Source organism: Bactrocera tryoni, chromosome 1 (genome assembly GCF_016617805.1).
Source record: "Bactrocera tryoni isolate S06 chromosome 1, CSIRO_BtryS06_freeze2, whole genome shotgun sequence".
NCBI classification, from domain to species: Eukaryota; Metazoa; Arthropoda; class Insecta; order Diptera; family Tephritidae; genus Bactrocera; species Bactrocera tryoni.
Window position 1 is genome coordinate 36,080,052 of NC_052499.1, and position 16,262 is coordinate 36,096,313.

General features: G+C 38.4%; 1 long non-coding RNA gene across 1 annotated transcript; it reads left to right on the forward strand.

Annotated features, from left to right (window-relative positions):
• The first annotated feature begins 4,266 nt into the window (after window positions 1–4,266).
• On the forward strand, window positions 4,267–6,428 carry LOC120766677. Its single transcript, XR_005704613.1, has 3 exons — window positions 4,267–4,346; window positions 4,377–4,828; window positions 6,344–6,428. It is a non-coding gene; the product is annotated as an uncharacterized LOC120766677 (long non-coding RNA).
• Window positions 6,429–16,262: the final 9,834 nt, after the last annotated feature.

Below are 16,262 nucleotides of genomic sequence, written 5' to 3' on the forward strand. Positions count from 1 at the left end.
TAACAGTGATATCGCGAGCACACATATTAGAGAAATTAAAAACAAACTGTATGCCGAAGGCACTACGCAAAAGGAGGCAGAGAGAGAGGCAGTTCAGGCGATGTTATTAACTAACACTCTGGCGAGTGTGTGCAATTTTGTAGTGAAACAATTAGAAATTAGTATTTTATTTCTAGGTAAAAATATTTGATTAATAGCTGATAGCACAGATACGTATTTTAAGTGCTTTGATGATCTATAGTCTATGAATTCAGTTGATAGAAGCTTGAAAAACGTTTAATGAGTTTCTTTGTTTTGTTTTTGGTCTAGCTATTAATTAGTAGCTCCCACGCCTTTCCGTTTCGCGTTGAAAGCGATAAACTCTTTTGATGAAATGAAATACTACTCTTATAAACATTGTTTTGCTGTGCAACTTTCATATGGGCGTTTACGTTTAAGGGCTTGGTGCCAACACCCGCGCAAAAATCTTCGTTAATTGGTACATTTATGTCCACTTGTGGCATGTAAAGGCCACTTACACCCACGCAGCTTGATCTTTGAACATATGTATATTTGTGAGTTGGGAGTGGGCGTGTGATCACCCGCTGCATTGCCACCACGCTGTCGGCCACAAAGTAGCCGCGCAAATATTTCGCCCCACTCTGCCATAAATCATAATTACAACAATGTATGACCGCATGGTTAACGGCCAAAATATTTTTTGCCGTATTTTCATTCAAAATTACGTATAAGTATTTACGTGTTTGACTATGTACATTTGCATTTTAAATGGACAATCGCTGTTGTAATGAATGTTCGGTGCATATGCGAAAATACGCGCCAGCTGGAAGCGGTGATATGTAAGTATGTATTATGTAAGTCGATAGATTTATTGTTTGATGTCATTAAGAAACGAAATTAAGATTTCATGATATGATATGTGATACATTTCATTATTTTTTCAGTTGTTCATAGATGCGATGTTTTGCCTATGGTGTGAAAGGGAGCTTGTCTTCCCTCACATACGTCCTCTTAATCCATGAGTTTATTCTATGATAATGAAAGGTAGGTTTAATCTCGAAAATAACGTGCATACTTTTTACGATTTCGAAGTTTCGACTAAGCCTTATATAATATTTATATTATTGCAATCTGTTGCTACAGAGTATAATAGATTTGTTCACTTAACGGATGTACGTATCACCTAAAACTAAGCGATATAGATATAGAGTTATACATATGTATATAAATAATCAGGGTAACCAGAAAAGTTGAAATTACGAGCTCGTAAATGGGCCTAATCAAACCATTGCCACGCCCACAAAACGTCATTAAACGAAAACTTATAAAGTGCCATAACTAAGCACTAAATTAAGATATAGACTGTATATTGGTACAGGTGATCGCAGTAACAGGCAACAATTTAAAAAATGGGTGGAATCTTGCCCTAATAATCTAATAAGTTTAATGTTCATATCTCCTAAACTACTTAAGCTACAACTACTAAATTGAACGTAAATATTATAAGAACTCCTACCACAGTGTGAAAATGGATGAAATCGGAAGATAACCCCGGTCAATCCCCATATAACAGTACTGTTCAAAACTACTAAAAGCGCAATAAATCAATAATTAATTACGCCAGAGACATTAACATTTTACTGTCGAGATGATATGAGAGAGCCTTATGGGGGCAGGTGTGAATATTGGACGATGGGCGTGGTACCGCCCACTTCTTGATGAAATCCCATATCTCGAGACCCGACAAAACGGTTTCGACAAAATTTAGTACGGAGTATTCTTTTTATATTCTTACTTTACGCTGTAAAAATGGAATAAATTGGACAACAACCACGCCTACTTCCCATATAGCACAATTTTAAATTCCTCTTGATTCTTTCACTTTCCAGTACACAAATCAAGAAGTAATTAATATAACGGGATACAATTTGGCACCAATAATTGCTCTAAAGTATGCCATTTTATGACCAGAAATTTCCCAAATCCAGGCAAAAAAGTTCAAGCCCCTATGTACCAAACATGTGGACCGCAGTATCCTTAATGACTTTTGACCGAAAATATTGTTCAATGTATGAGATATACAATTGAAATTCAGAGGCTATCCTTTCCTGATGATAATGTCTCTGTGTATCAAAAATGGGTTGAATTGGGTCAATACTTCCCTTAGCTCTCATATATGTACCTAATATAAACATTTTCGAACTTCCGGGAGACTTTATGCTAGATACATTAGCCAATACTTTAGTTATCACGATAAAAATTAGAAAACGTGTTTTACTCATAAAAGTGTTTCTTTGTGCTTAAAATAAATGAAATAGGGCGATAACTTGTCCCAGCCCCCATATAACTATTATCAGGGTTTTCGAACATTCGGCTGACTTTAAGGTATAATACTTCACTGGCTTTGATTCATGCAAGATGCAAAAGTATAAAATGTTCGGTTGCACCCGAACTTAGTCTTTCCTTCGTTGGTTTTTTGTTTGTTTACTATATATTTTACCCGTCCAAGCTTCACAATATTTGATACTTAGAAGATACTACTAATAGCATCTATATGATTTCTATCAGCACCCACCTTTAATAGATACGTAATTTGGCAACTGAGAAATGAGCACCGAGGATAATGAAGGCAGTGGACGCCATAAAGAGGCAAAGTGGGTGCCGCGCAAGTTCGTAATCCAACAAAAACAACGAATTTGTGATTGTGAGGAGTGTTTGAGCGCTCCGTACCGTCGGTATGTGACAGCAGAAACATGGCTTCATCATTTCACACTGGAGTCCAAGCGACAGTCAGCTAGTAGACTAATCTTCAAGCGTGGAAAAACGAAAAGTCGGCAGGCAAGGTTATGGCATCAGGCACTTGAGATACTATTCATCGACTGATTACTGAGCCAATTATGATCTATTGCTGTGCGTAGTTGGTTATTCTACCATTCCCAATATTTAGGAATTCTATTAATTTTTAGGACTAATCAGTATGAAATTGTCCGCGCAATGCTTCGAAAAATATATCTCAAATTATAATAGACCTTTTTAACTTACTTCGAAAATATTCATTTAAATCATATGCTGTAAAGGGCCATAGAGACTTACATATATTAAATCAACAAAGTATTTAAGGTATTTAATTGGATAAGGATTAATGCTGTATTTGTTAAAATTTACCATTATTTGTCGTAAAAAGTAAATGACAAAAAAAGTTATTGTGGGATATTCATAAGAGATAGACCAATACCATCGCGCAGTTTCCTCTAAGCCTTTTCAATGTGTACAACACTTAGTATATTACTTTGATAAATCTCGTAGAGTTTGCGTTTGCAATATGAGCGGAAAAAATGTAATTGGTTTCGATATCACATTAGAAACCACAAAAATACCAACATTTCTTTAACATTTAATGGATGTTATTATACATTAAACCATTATCTCCAATCACTCTATCTACTAAAAAACCCGCATCAAAATCCGTTGGGAAGTTTTAAAGATTTAAGCATACATAGGGATGTAAAGACAGAGAAAGCGCCTTGTTTTACGCTATTTAGTGATTAGCAATCTATCTAAAGCAATCGAAAACTTTTATAAATATTGTATAATAATCAACAGAACTGAGTGTGCTCCATTGAGACTAATCATAATATTCACCAAAAAACATAGTTTGCTAAAAGTATTCCTGAAACTACTTAAAATCTATTTTGAAGGTCCAAAATGTGACTGTTGTCCAGTAGATTTTTTGCCAGTAGGTTTTCATGATTAGAATGTCTATCTAAGTATCTATGACAGGCATTGCTGATTTCGCTAAGAATTTTCCATCAGAATTAAAAATATATTTAAAAAAAATATTACAATTTATAAAAAGTTAATATCACACCGCAGATGTTAAGTGTTGCCCTAAATGAAAATTACGGTTTGTGCTACATTCGATTAGATCACACAATATCTTTGAAAATTTGCTTAAGAGACTGCTTGTACATTAATTTTGTAATCGTTTTAGAAACAATTATAATAGGCGACCGTTATACCGTTAGCGTTATTGTTGATTTAAATGTTATACAATAAAAATAAAAGACTTGTAAGTGTTTCGAAGGAAATGGGATTTCAAGGTATAAGAGCTCAATATTTTTATAACTTATTATTCTAGTGTTATTTACAGCGTGGGCGAATTAAAGTTAAAATGAAAACTTGTTTTATTTATTAGTTAAACTATAAACTTGCATTATTTCTGCATTTTCTTCTTTTGGAAACAAACTATTATTATTCCAATGCTTTCCGATTTTTAATTTGCAACTTAGGTGTTCTCTATGTGCTCTCCATTAACACGAAGTTTCACTGCGTAAGGTTGGAACGATGTAACGTTTACAAAGAGGCAATTCATCGAGTTTTTTGTTAAACTCGGTAAACCTCATTTAAGTAGCCTACACGATTGGGTATGGTATGGATTGACTTGGCGCATTTTACGGAGAGATCTTAAATTGAAAGCGTCCAAAATCAAGCTTGTGCAAGAACTGAAGGCGCTGGAACTTCACAAGCGAAATCACTTCGCTCTATGGGCTCTTAAAAATTTCCAAGAAGATCCGACGTTTTCGAGCCAACGTTTGTTCAGCCATGATGCCCATTTCTAGCTCAATGGATATGCAAACAAGCAAATCTGCCGCATTTTGGACAAAGAGCAAGAGATTAAAGAGCTGCCATTTCATCCAGAAAAATCAATGGTTTCGTGTGGTTTGTGGGCCCGGTGAAATCATTCGTCCATATTTCTTCAAAAATGACCGTTATCGCATCACTTCCCACTCATCTTATCAATCAATGGATTTATTGATAGAACACTTTGGTGAGCATATAGTCATATACCAATACTCCCACTACCAACAACATACACTTCCTTCTTCATTCTTTCTTTACCTGTCTTACTTAGCCTCTCATATCTCTTTTTCTCATTTCATAATTTCCATAGTTGCTAATTGATCTTTCCTTAAATTAAATTCTCTCTTTCTCTTAAATAATAACAACAACAATAAACATTTGCACTCATTAGTTTTAAGCTCACATACATTATGTTAACTTCCTAGGTGTAAGGATTGGAAATTGGAATTGATTAATAAAGTTACATTCGAAAAGAACGGACTTGTTATTATATACATCATTTTACATTTTGGCTGGTCGATTGGACACAAAGGTCATGTGATATGACACCGTTAGACTTTTACCTGTGACTATTTTATGTTGTAACAACTAGTTCTGGTTCATCATTAAAGGTAAAAGAAAGAATAATGAACTGAAGGTTCCGATGCTGTTGGTGTATTTTAGCATGTGCGCGTCAAAAATATTTTGTTGACTTTGCAAAACTATGAAAAAACAATCACCGGTGAAGAGAAAAATAAAATAAATATAAAATATCTGGCTGTCGTTGCTGCTATAGGTTGTCGTTTGTCGGGCGTCTGCCACTGAATCGTTCACTCGGTCAATCAGTGTGTGCAATATTACAAAAACATACAACACAGCTACGATACGGCATTGTATGAATGACGAAGTGTCATTACGCCGAAGAAAGCAATGTACTTACATCCAATAAATGGAAAACACACTTAGAGAGATTTTGATTTTGAAAATAAAAGTTTATTTTTAATTCGGGCTTTTGGTGTTTGGATATGTGTTTGTGAACGTTTATAAATAAACACCCTATTATGCATTAAATTTTTGCTAAAGCTTAACTTAAAAAAAATTGGTCGAAATATTTAACTAAATCAGTAGAATTGATAATAGATATGTATGTATTCTTTTATATTGGACTTTCCTAAATGGCTTGTTATTTTGTAATATTTTGACCAGTTTTAGTTTAAATTAAAATCTACTATGTATTTGGAAGCGTCCCTCAACACCTATGTAAGTGACATACTTCTGATAACATTTTGCCAATTTTAACATCTTAACCTTTTCCGATGGTTATCATCTCTATTTCAAAGTATGTCTCACTTTAGCACCTTCCGTTTAGCGTTTGGATTTTTTTTTCTTTTTAAAATAATTTAAAAACCTTTTAACAAGACGTGATACCATGGTCACATTGATATATAGTATGTATAATACCGGGTTTTCCAACAGGGATGAAAATATTTCTAAATGTCGTTTCGGCCATTTATAATATGTCGTGATTTGTAATTTTTTCATATTATTCATTAATGTTTACAATTTCATCATGGAAAGACATTCGCAAGAACAACGTTTACATATTTTTCAATTTCATTATCAGAATAATCGTTCTCTAATTGCAATTTTTTGTGCGCTTTTGCCATTTTATGGTCGTAATAATCATCCATCTTCCTTTTATTTTCTTTACATAATGTTCAAGTGTCATTAAGCCAAAGAACCACTCGAAGTAATGAAAATACTGCTGCACTTCAGGCAAATGTTGCTGATGACTGCAATTTGTCGTTCTCAAGAATCGGAACTGCCTCAAATCCTGACGGATTTTGAGACAGAATTTGGACTTGCATCCCTATAGGAACTGAAGTCATCGATCTACCGGAAATGTCGAGAATTTCTGATTTTGCCTTGGAACAACTTGAAAACGATATCGACTTTTTTAAGAAAATCATTTTCTCCGATGAGTTTAACGTTCATCTGAATGGTGAGGTAAATAAAGAAAACTGAAAAAAACTGAAAGTAGAAAAATCTTATATTAAGACACTTCGAGAAACTCCTCAAACTACTGTGATCAAATTGAAAGGTAAATTTTTAATTTATACTTCGCGTGTTTTCCGGATCGGTAAATTTGTTTTCTGTAAGTTAGTAGTACTAGTGACATCTTTGCTAAATTTAACGTCAAACTATTCATTAGTATTTGAGATACGCGTCGTTTAGTGAGGTTCTAAAAGTGAATGCTTCAATTTATACTACATATGTCTGTATTTATTGAACAAATAAATGCGATTAAATTTTGTTTGCGGAATGAAATTTCGTCCGCAGATATGTTGAGGATGTTTCGAAAAGCCTTTGGGTATCAAACTCTGTCTTCTAAAAGTGTTTACAAGTATAACGAGTTCAGAGCCGGTCGTGAGAGTATTGAGAAAAATGTTGTGTCAAATCGGCCAAAAACATCATCTGATGCACATCACGTCAAACAAGTCAAAAGAATTGTGCTTGAAAATCATCAATTAACTATCAGAGACATTGCTGATAATTTCGGCCTTTTTTGCGATTTTGAAAGACGAACTGGGCTTGAGAAGAGTCAAATCTCGAAATTTTTTCGAAAATGACCGTCGTGTTAACATCTGCGAAACAATGCTTTCTGACTATCAAAACGTAATGAAACGCATCATAACTAACTGGACATGAGACTTGGATCTACGCTTACGACCCCGAAATCCCGATCAATCGAGCGAATATCGTGCTAAAGGCGAGCCGAAACCGAAAAAACCAAGTCAAAGTTGCTCAAAAATCAAAGTCATGTTGACAGTTTTCTTCGATTATCGTGGTGTGGTGCATTATGAATTCCATACGCCGCGTAAAACCGTCAAGAAGGAATATTATTAAAGCGTTAAGCGCCGTTTACGAGCGCCTCAAGAGGTCAGAATTGTGAAAAATCTTGGTTTTTGCACCGTGCATTACACCATTCGTCATCATATCGTCAAAAATTCAACAAATATCGTTCCGTAACCACTGCATTCGCCTGATTTGGCCCCGTGTGACTTCTGGCTGTTCAGCAAACTCAAAAGACCACTCCGAGGACACCGTTTAGACTCAATTGAGCATATAAAAGCTCGATTCAGCTCGGATGGTCATCACGACGGAGAATTTTTCCAAATGCTAAGGTGACTGGAAAATTCATTGGCATAAGTGTATTAAGGCGGGAGGGGATTACTTTGAAGGAGATGAAATGGACTTGCAAGAATAAATAAAGATTTTAAAAATATAACAAAATTCACTTCAATTTGATCACAGAAAGTTACAGTAAAAAACGGATACGTGCCACTTGGAATGAATTGATACGAGTACAAGTAGAAGTAAATGTATTGCTTATATGTACATATTTACATATATAACTTACTTCAATAGAAGTAAAATTTTCATCAAGACAATCGACAGATAAGCCGTTTGAATGTCAACTAATAATTTATCTGGCTATTTATAATAGTTTTAACCAATAATTCATATTGCCACATGATGCAGCTATCTAAGCGCAGTCATTAGGGTTGTATATTGTTTTTCTTGTCTTCTTTCCCATTGCAAGGTGAGAAGCGACTAATTGGAAAATACATAACCATAATTATCAACATTTTTTATCAAACTCGCTTTTACGCTTCGAATTGAACTAAATGTATTACTCAGGTTTAAGCGCGTAAAAAGTGTTGCTACATAACACTAATTATGTACTTCTTGTCAATTTGTTTGTTTATGAGTTAATTAGATGACCTCAGAAGAGAAGTTCGAAAATGTTCCCTGCAGAGCAGAACCGGTTTTGTGCAACACTGTTGCTTGAGCTTTTCTTTTAACTTTTTTCGAGTTTTCATTACTTTACTTTCAGCATTAGTAGTAGATCAGTATTTACACATGTTCATATGTCTAACTAGAAACAAATTCTTCTGTTTCAGATCAGTGTTGACAATCCAGAGTTTGTCCTCAATATTCTCTTGTTTCGTATTTATGCTCGTTTTGCTTATGGCGGTGTCGTCCATAACTCGCCTGTAGTTCCACTAAGACGCTCTTAACTTCTGTTTTTTATTTTATCATTTTGATTATTAGTATTAGCTTTTCGCCAGTTGTACTCGGCTTTAGCTTGGTTCTTAATTCATTTAAGCATTATTATGTCACACTATTCCGTTATATGCCACATACTTTACCAACAATGGTCTTCCAACATTTAGTTCTTTAATCAGCTCTTTAATATTGTAACTGACGCCTCAGACTTCTTCTGAGTTGTTTCATCAGTTGTGTTAATAAAGAGCCTTTAAACTCTACTTTTGAGTTTCACGGTTTACACAGGTTCAGTAATACATAAAACAAAGTTTCGAATTAATTTCAAATTTCTGCACCCTGTGTACCCGGATAATGTAAATAAAATGCAAAATATTTAATTAATCAACAATATTTTTTTTGTCGCTTTCAAAATAATCCCCGCCATATGTATGTAATACATTTATGCCAACAATTTTTCACAAGCACTTTTTTGGATGGCCTTCAACTCCTTCAGCGAATTTTGTTTTATCTCTTCGATCCACTGAAAAAGAGTTCCATGGAGTGGTAATTTCAGTTTGGTGAACAAGAAAAATTCACACAAAGCCAAATCTGATGAATACGGTGGTTGATAGATGGTATTTATTGCGTTTTTCGCTTTAAATTAGGTCATAATCGTGGCTCTGTGCGATAGTGAATTATCGTCGTGCAAAATCCATGAATTGTTCTTCCGCAATTCTGGCCGTTTTCCACGGATATTCTCAAATGGAACTCCCAATTGACCGTTTGACCATACCAAATATCCACTAATCTTCGAACGGACTGTCGAGAGATGTCGAGCTTGAAGAGGTCGAAGGTCGCTCAGAACGAAGCATGTCTTCAACGATCTCCCGACCGTCTTTGAAGGCCTTCTACCACTCGTATGCTTGTGTTAAAAAAAAAATTGAATCACCATAAGCCTTTTCCAACATTCGCAACGATTTCGCATTTTTGGTTAGAAATACAAAATTTTAAACAAATTCTTTATTCGATTTTTTATCCAATGTAAAAATGATACTGAGGTCTACCGACTTAAGCATCAGCTGTAAACAAACTGGTTGACAGTTCACGCTAATATTTGGCATAGTAATTAAGTACAGTCCTACCAACCTATCAAAATACGTTTTTTTTAAATATAATTTGAGGGGGAGTACGCAAGTGCATTAAAGTCAATGGTTGCAGAATGCCCTAGCGCACACCCACCAATCGCCATCGACCGACCGACTGCATCTGTCACAATCTAATATTTGTATACCCTGGTATTAAGTTTGCCACGCAATTTGTAACACACAGGAAGGAAACTCGGTGACTCTACGCAATGTACCATGCATACAAAAATAATCAGCGTTACGAGCTGAGTCGGTTTAGCCATGTCCGTCTGTATATTTGCAAACTAATCTCACAGTTTTTGAGACATCAATCTAAAAATTCACGAAGTCATTTTCTTCCTCATAAGCCGCCCATTTGTCGGAATCGCCGATATCGAACTACTAATGCATGTACTTGTAACTGTGATATAAACTGAACCATCAAAAACAAATTCTTATATGGAAAGTTTTTTTTTATTATAATTAAATTCTTATTATGTTTTTAATTATTGTTCATCGCGTTTCAGTTACATCTTATACAAATAATTACATACATATGTATAGTATAATAAGTGATATCTCGGGTAGTGCACCACAGTTGTCTCGTGGGCCGGCTACCTCATCTCTTTACTCACCACTACATATTTGAACGCCCGACCGCTGTCTGTTTCGGTGGCATGTGGCGCGTTGGATGGCTAAATGAACTCATAAACGGCAAGCGGTGAGTATATGCGCAACGAATAGGCTAGCGTTGACCAAGACCAAGGCGATGGAGGGAGCGTCAGACATTCTGTTGACACAGACCGCGATTTGCATTCTTGGAGTTCCACCAATTTCTAGTGTATTTGAGGGAACCCTGTTCAGTTCTGATACAATTATTCACATATTGAAACGGAAACTGAGTTAATTTTACAAAAGTGGGCGACCTTCCAGACGACATTAACTTAGTAGATAATGATTTTGTGACTGCATTAATTTACAGCGCGCCGTTAATGATAATTCTACTCATGCTACATTTCCCGTTTTCATAGGAACATGGTTTCCTGCTGGTATTTTGACGAAGGACAATAAAGTTTATCTGCGGCAACTGATCTTGATCCGCCGTTCCTGCTCATTCAGAGCGCATATTCGCCAATGTCTTGTTCTACAGCTAATACTTACGGACACACGTACCTACTTATATAGTTACACTACAATGTGTATGGCTCTTTATTGTGCTTCTAGCTTTTAAAAATATTGACTGATAAGATCAATGCAGGGAACGTATCTGTTGTACTGTTATTCTGCAATACAACCGCTACATATGCTGCTCATTCATTTCCGCATCTTTGTATAACTACATACACACATTCATAGCTTACGATATTTTAGTTGTTTCCACTGTCTGCTTGAAAGCTGATCATGCTATCGATCGTCATCACCAGATGCATCCAATACTGCATACTAATCAAGCCAATATTATGTGGTTCACTAGTTATGGTGCGCTCAAGCAGCCAGCTGTCTGTCTAACAAAACACCGAGCACCAAAGCGAGTACACGTAACAACCGTCGAACCCGCAACCGAACCAATAATAAAGTAAACCAGCCAAGCATTCATTCAGCCAATGACCCAGTGCAATCCAATCTAGGCAATTGAGGCATCCAGGAAGCAGCTGCATCGCCAGCATGTCTTGCCAAAACAAAAGCAAATTGCCATGGAATACCTAATAGGTATCTGCGACTCCACCATCACAAACCCATATAAACACACACATAAAACGAAGAAAAAATAGCAGGAAAGTGAATGACTGACTGATTGTCTCGTCTCTTTGTGGTTCACCTCGACTGGGCTCATCTGTCCGTTATGGCGAAGTAATGTATGCCAATAAGTGCTCCAGCTGCGCGTTGCAATAAGTGCTCGTCTAATACTGTGCTGGCTGGCATGCTAGAGTGTATCGCGCTTAAATGAATGCAGCAAGAAAGGGACTGCATTAAAAACCGTTAACCGGCTGGTTGGGAATGTGTGAAATCTGATGTCGCACACCGCGAGGCTCTCTGCTTAGATACTAGCGGACTGGGAGGAAAAAAGTAGTATTTTGGCAAACTGGAATCGTTCAAAGAAAATGGTACTTTAGCACCTTAGTCAGCGCAGCGCAGTAGAGCCTTTGCAAAAATAAATAGTAAAAAAAGAGTGAAGTTCAGTGCAAGTGAAATTTTTATGCTTTCTAAGAAGGCAAAACCAATTTGAGGGGATTTTATTACTGGCTTTAGAAGTGTCACTGTGAGCATAGCTCATGGATTTTAAGAAGTGTTTTTACATACCAGAAATACACTCGAGTGGACTGCAAATTATAAAACATGATCACTGTACACCCATATGAGGTACATATGTATATGCTATACACTTTAATTACGGACAATGATACTTACTGATGCTGTTATGACGTCGGTTAGGCAAGGCAACGATTTATAGATAATGTTTTGCTATTTCAAGTGGATGATGCTATAGTAGAGTGGCATAACTTTGGAATATTCAAAATAATTCCGCAATGGTGAGCGGTACTTAAAGCTTTGTACATAAAAAATACAAATTTATAACAAGGTGTGCATAATTGCAGAATAACTCTGCTTTGATGGAATTTAAATTAATTCTCAATTAAGAGCATCAAAAGCTAGGCGATTGACTTCTTATGTGGCGTTAAAAGTATTCTTTATACGGATATGATTATTTATATTACATACATATAATCAAGTTTATTGAAACTCGATGGACCAAATGTTAAAAATGAAAGAATCATATCTTAAATATAATTAATTCGATTAAAATTAACTGCTAAAAATTTGCATTGAGTTTGAGCATAATTGGTAAAGACCGATTCGGTTGGCCAGTCACGTTTGCTAATTTTTTTGATTATATATATAATATATATGTACTTATGTATGTGCACATTAGGGTGATTCAAAAAAATTTTTTTTTTCAATTGGTACTCGCAAAAATAGGTTCCTAGACACCTCTAAGAAAGCCTCTCCAAATATGAGTTTTTAATTGTAACGGGAAGGTCCTCCGCCTAACGGTTTTCTATTTTTTCTTATTATCAGATAGAAAAATTTATATCTCGCTTCCAACTACTTGAAAAAATATCTTGTTAATTAGGTTTTGTAGGAAATTGAATGTTCTAAAATATGGTCCCTTATGATTTTTTCGTAAACCCAACCGTTTAAAAGATATTAACGGTTGAAATTTGACTATTTTTGGAAAAATTTTTTATTTCTTATGAATTTTATAACTCAATGAAAAAAAATTATTATGAATAGATTTTTGGAGAGGCTTTCTTAGAGAACCTATTTTTCAGAGTACCAATTGAAAAAAAAAAAAAAATTTTTTTAATCACCCTAGTGCACATATATGTACATATGTAATTGTAACGTGAAAACACCAAATGTATTTGTAAATTCAACAATACAATACATGCTGCAAATATTTCTGTATTGTTAAGCAGAACATGACTCGGGGCTTCCTCTTCTATTGCTTCATGTCACAAAAACGTAAATTGATCGATTGGCTTACTTGGTCCGTTCTCAAAGGTTAACAAATGGTGCAATGTGTGTCTGGCTGTACTTACAAATACATATGTCGCTAAGTCGGAAGTCATTAGTTCTAACACGTCCGCTTCATGAGTTGGAGCCGTGCCATGTCTCATGTTATTTATTTTTAATTTCATTATTTTTTGATTTTTGTTACTTATTTCTCAGCCGCATTGAGTTTTGTCTTTGCAGATTGATCTCACAGGCTTGTCGCGGTACAAACTACATACATATATGTATACGAATCTTTCACTTCCTTTGTCACACGAGAACATATACATACATATAAGATATTCCCCTTTTACTCCCTTTATTTGATTATAGTACATTTGTGATACCCAGATTTAAGTAAATTTTATTTGCTGTGTTTGTTGTTTATGCGATTAATTGTTTACTATATAGAATATAATTTAATTGAGGTATGCACTGCGACCTTGGGTCTATTGTGCCCTCTCCTAACTCACAGGGACTCACCGAGCCCCAGCAAAACGATAAATTCGAGTATTTTGCTGGGAGCAAGTGAGTCGATGTCCCTATCCCTATCCGGAAATATGGTTCCAAGGGCCTTAGACCTTCGTCTGAAGACTGCGATGCAGTCGATTAACAGGTGCTCCGGGGTTTCAGGTTCCCTGTCGCAGAACCGGCAGTTAGCGAAAGAGGCAAGTCTTAGGTTGAATAGGTGCCTTTTCAACTTGCAGTGGCCGGTATAGAATGCGACCAAGAGCCTGAGTTTAATCCTTGGGAGGTTGATTATCGATCTAAACCTATTAAGTTTGTACCCCCCTATTAGCAACTTGGCATGCCGCATACCATGCGACCGTTGCCAATGACCTTCTCTTCCCACTCTCTCTTCCTTACGGAGCAGCTCCTTATAGTGTGGGGGCCCACCCCAGTGAACGGTTCGGGCCCTACCATATTTGTGGAGGCTGCGGAGCGGGCGAGCTCGTCAGCCAGTTCATTGCCGGCTATGCCTCTATGACCAGGTACCCAAATTAGGTGTACCTGGTTCAATTCAGCTAGGCTGTTTAGCCGTTCTCTACACTCCTGCACTAGCAGCGATTTGATCTCGTAAGCGGAGATCGCTTTTAGTGCCGCTTGGCTATCGCTGAGTATGGTTATTCGCTCATTTTGATAGCCGCGATGGAGGTTTATCTCTATACACCGACTTATGGCCAAGACTTCGGCCTGGAAGATACTGGGGAATCTGCCCATCGGTATGGATAGCCTTGTGCGTGGACCTGCGATCCCTGCACCAATACCTTCCGACGTCTTCGAGCCGTCAGTGTACCACTTCAGTGTACTATCCCTCAGCACCAGCTCAAAAGTGGAGTCATTCCACTCGCTCTTGCTGCCGAGGGTAACCTTGAACTTCCTCGTGAAATTTATTGTTTTTGTAGCTTGTGCAGTCTGCAGTGCTCTACCAGCCTTTCCACCGCCTCCGGGGGTGCCGCTGCTGCCTCTCCTGGAAAGTATGCTGAGGCCAGGACGAAGTCTTTGCTCTCAGTATTCCTAGCCTGTACCGCCACCAAATCCTGCGTCAGAAACTCTGAAATGCAAAAGAAATCAATATTGCTTCTGACACGTCGTAGCCCTCTCGCTAGAGAGGTCCCAGATTACCTTGTTTGCCTCCATCTTGAGACCCTTTACCTCTCCTTTATAGACCCAAGGCTTTTGGATCAGCAGTGTGCCCAGTTTCTCCGCAGTGAACCTGCTTGTTTTGGCAGCTGAGGCTGCCGCCGCATGATGCAGGTTCACTTGGGCAATTTCCATGTTGTCGGCCATCATAAACTGGGCTCGAGGAAAGAGAGATCCTCTACCCCGCCGTCAACCACGCTGCTGTCCATTGGGCCTACAAATCCGTCTAGGAGCTCCTGCGTTGAGGATAGCTCTGTGTTCCGGCCATTATCGGGGACGTCTGTGGTCGTTGCTGGCACTGCCTGTCCAGACCTGCTCCCGCAGGGCTGCTCCGACAACTCGCCCACCTCCATCCTTGTTTCCTCCGGGGCGGACTCCTGCACTGCCTGGTTATCGACGCCCTTGTCCCGTGGAGTCGCAGGCGTTTTGGCTTCCTTGCTCCCGGGCCGCAGGACGACCGTGCTGTACCTGTAGAACAGGCGGAAGCTCGCGGCCCGGACATACTTATACGACTTGTCGTCTATGTAAAAGTGTAACCTCCATTCTTCCATGTCACCTAGCTTCTCCTTTCTGCTGCCGGCAACACACCAGGGCGAGATACTGAGTCCCCGGTTCTGGTTCCTCACCAGGCCCAAGGCGTACTCGTAGGTCCTGTCCCCGCTCCGAGGGAGGAACATTGTCATGCTATGCATGATTGGCACATCTTCCACCCTCTTCGCGCAGAGGACAGGGCCCGTCCAGCTTCCCAGCTTTGGAGCGTGTTCCCTCAGCCAGTCGGCGGACGACTCGTCCAGGCAGTCTACCTGCATCATACCTCCCCTGAAGTCGATGCCCAGGAAGGACGCCGTGTAGACCTTTCCTTTAGACACCTCGTCCATAAGAATGTCCTGAAGCACGGTGAGCTTCTCCGGTTTCAGGGACTCCGCCGGGTATTTGAAAGGCAGAACAGCCATGCGGATGCCTCTGACAGCATTCGCATATCCGCGCCGCCCCTCCTCCACCCGGTGAGGAGCCGGTCCAGTTGGTTGGCCCCCGGCTGCCTTTGCGTCTGTGCCCCGCACCCTTTTGGATCGGGGGGGGCTCCTGCGGCGTGATTTGGCCGCTCTTCCGTTTCTCGGATTGGGCATACGTGCCCGCGGGCAGTGCCCTGCTGTCGCCCCGCCTTACGGTCAGAGTTGTGCTGACCGGGCCACGGTTGCTGTTACCGCTGCCTTACGCGCGAGCTGGCACGTTTTTGTCGTGCCCATTTGCCGGGGATACGTTGTTCCC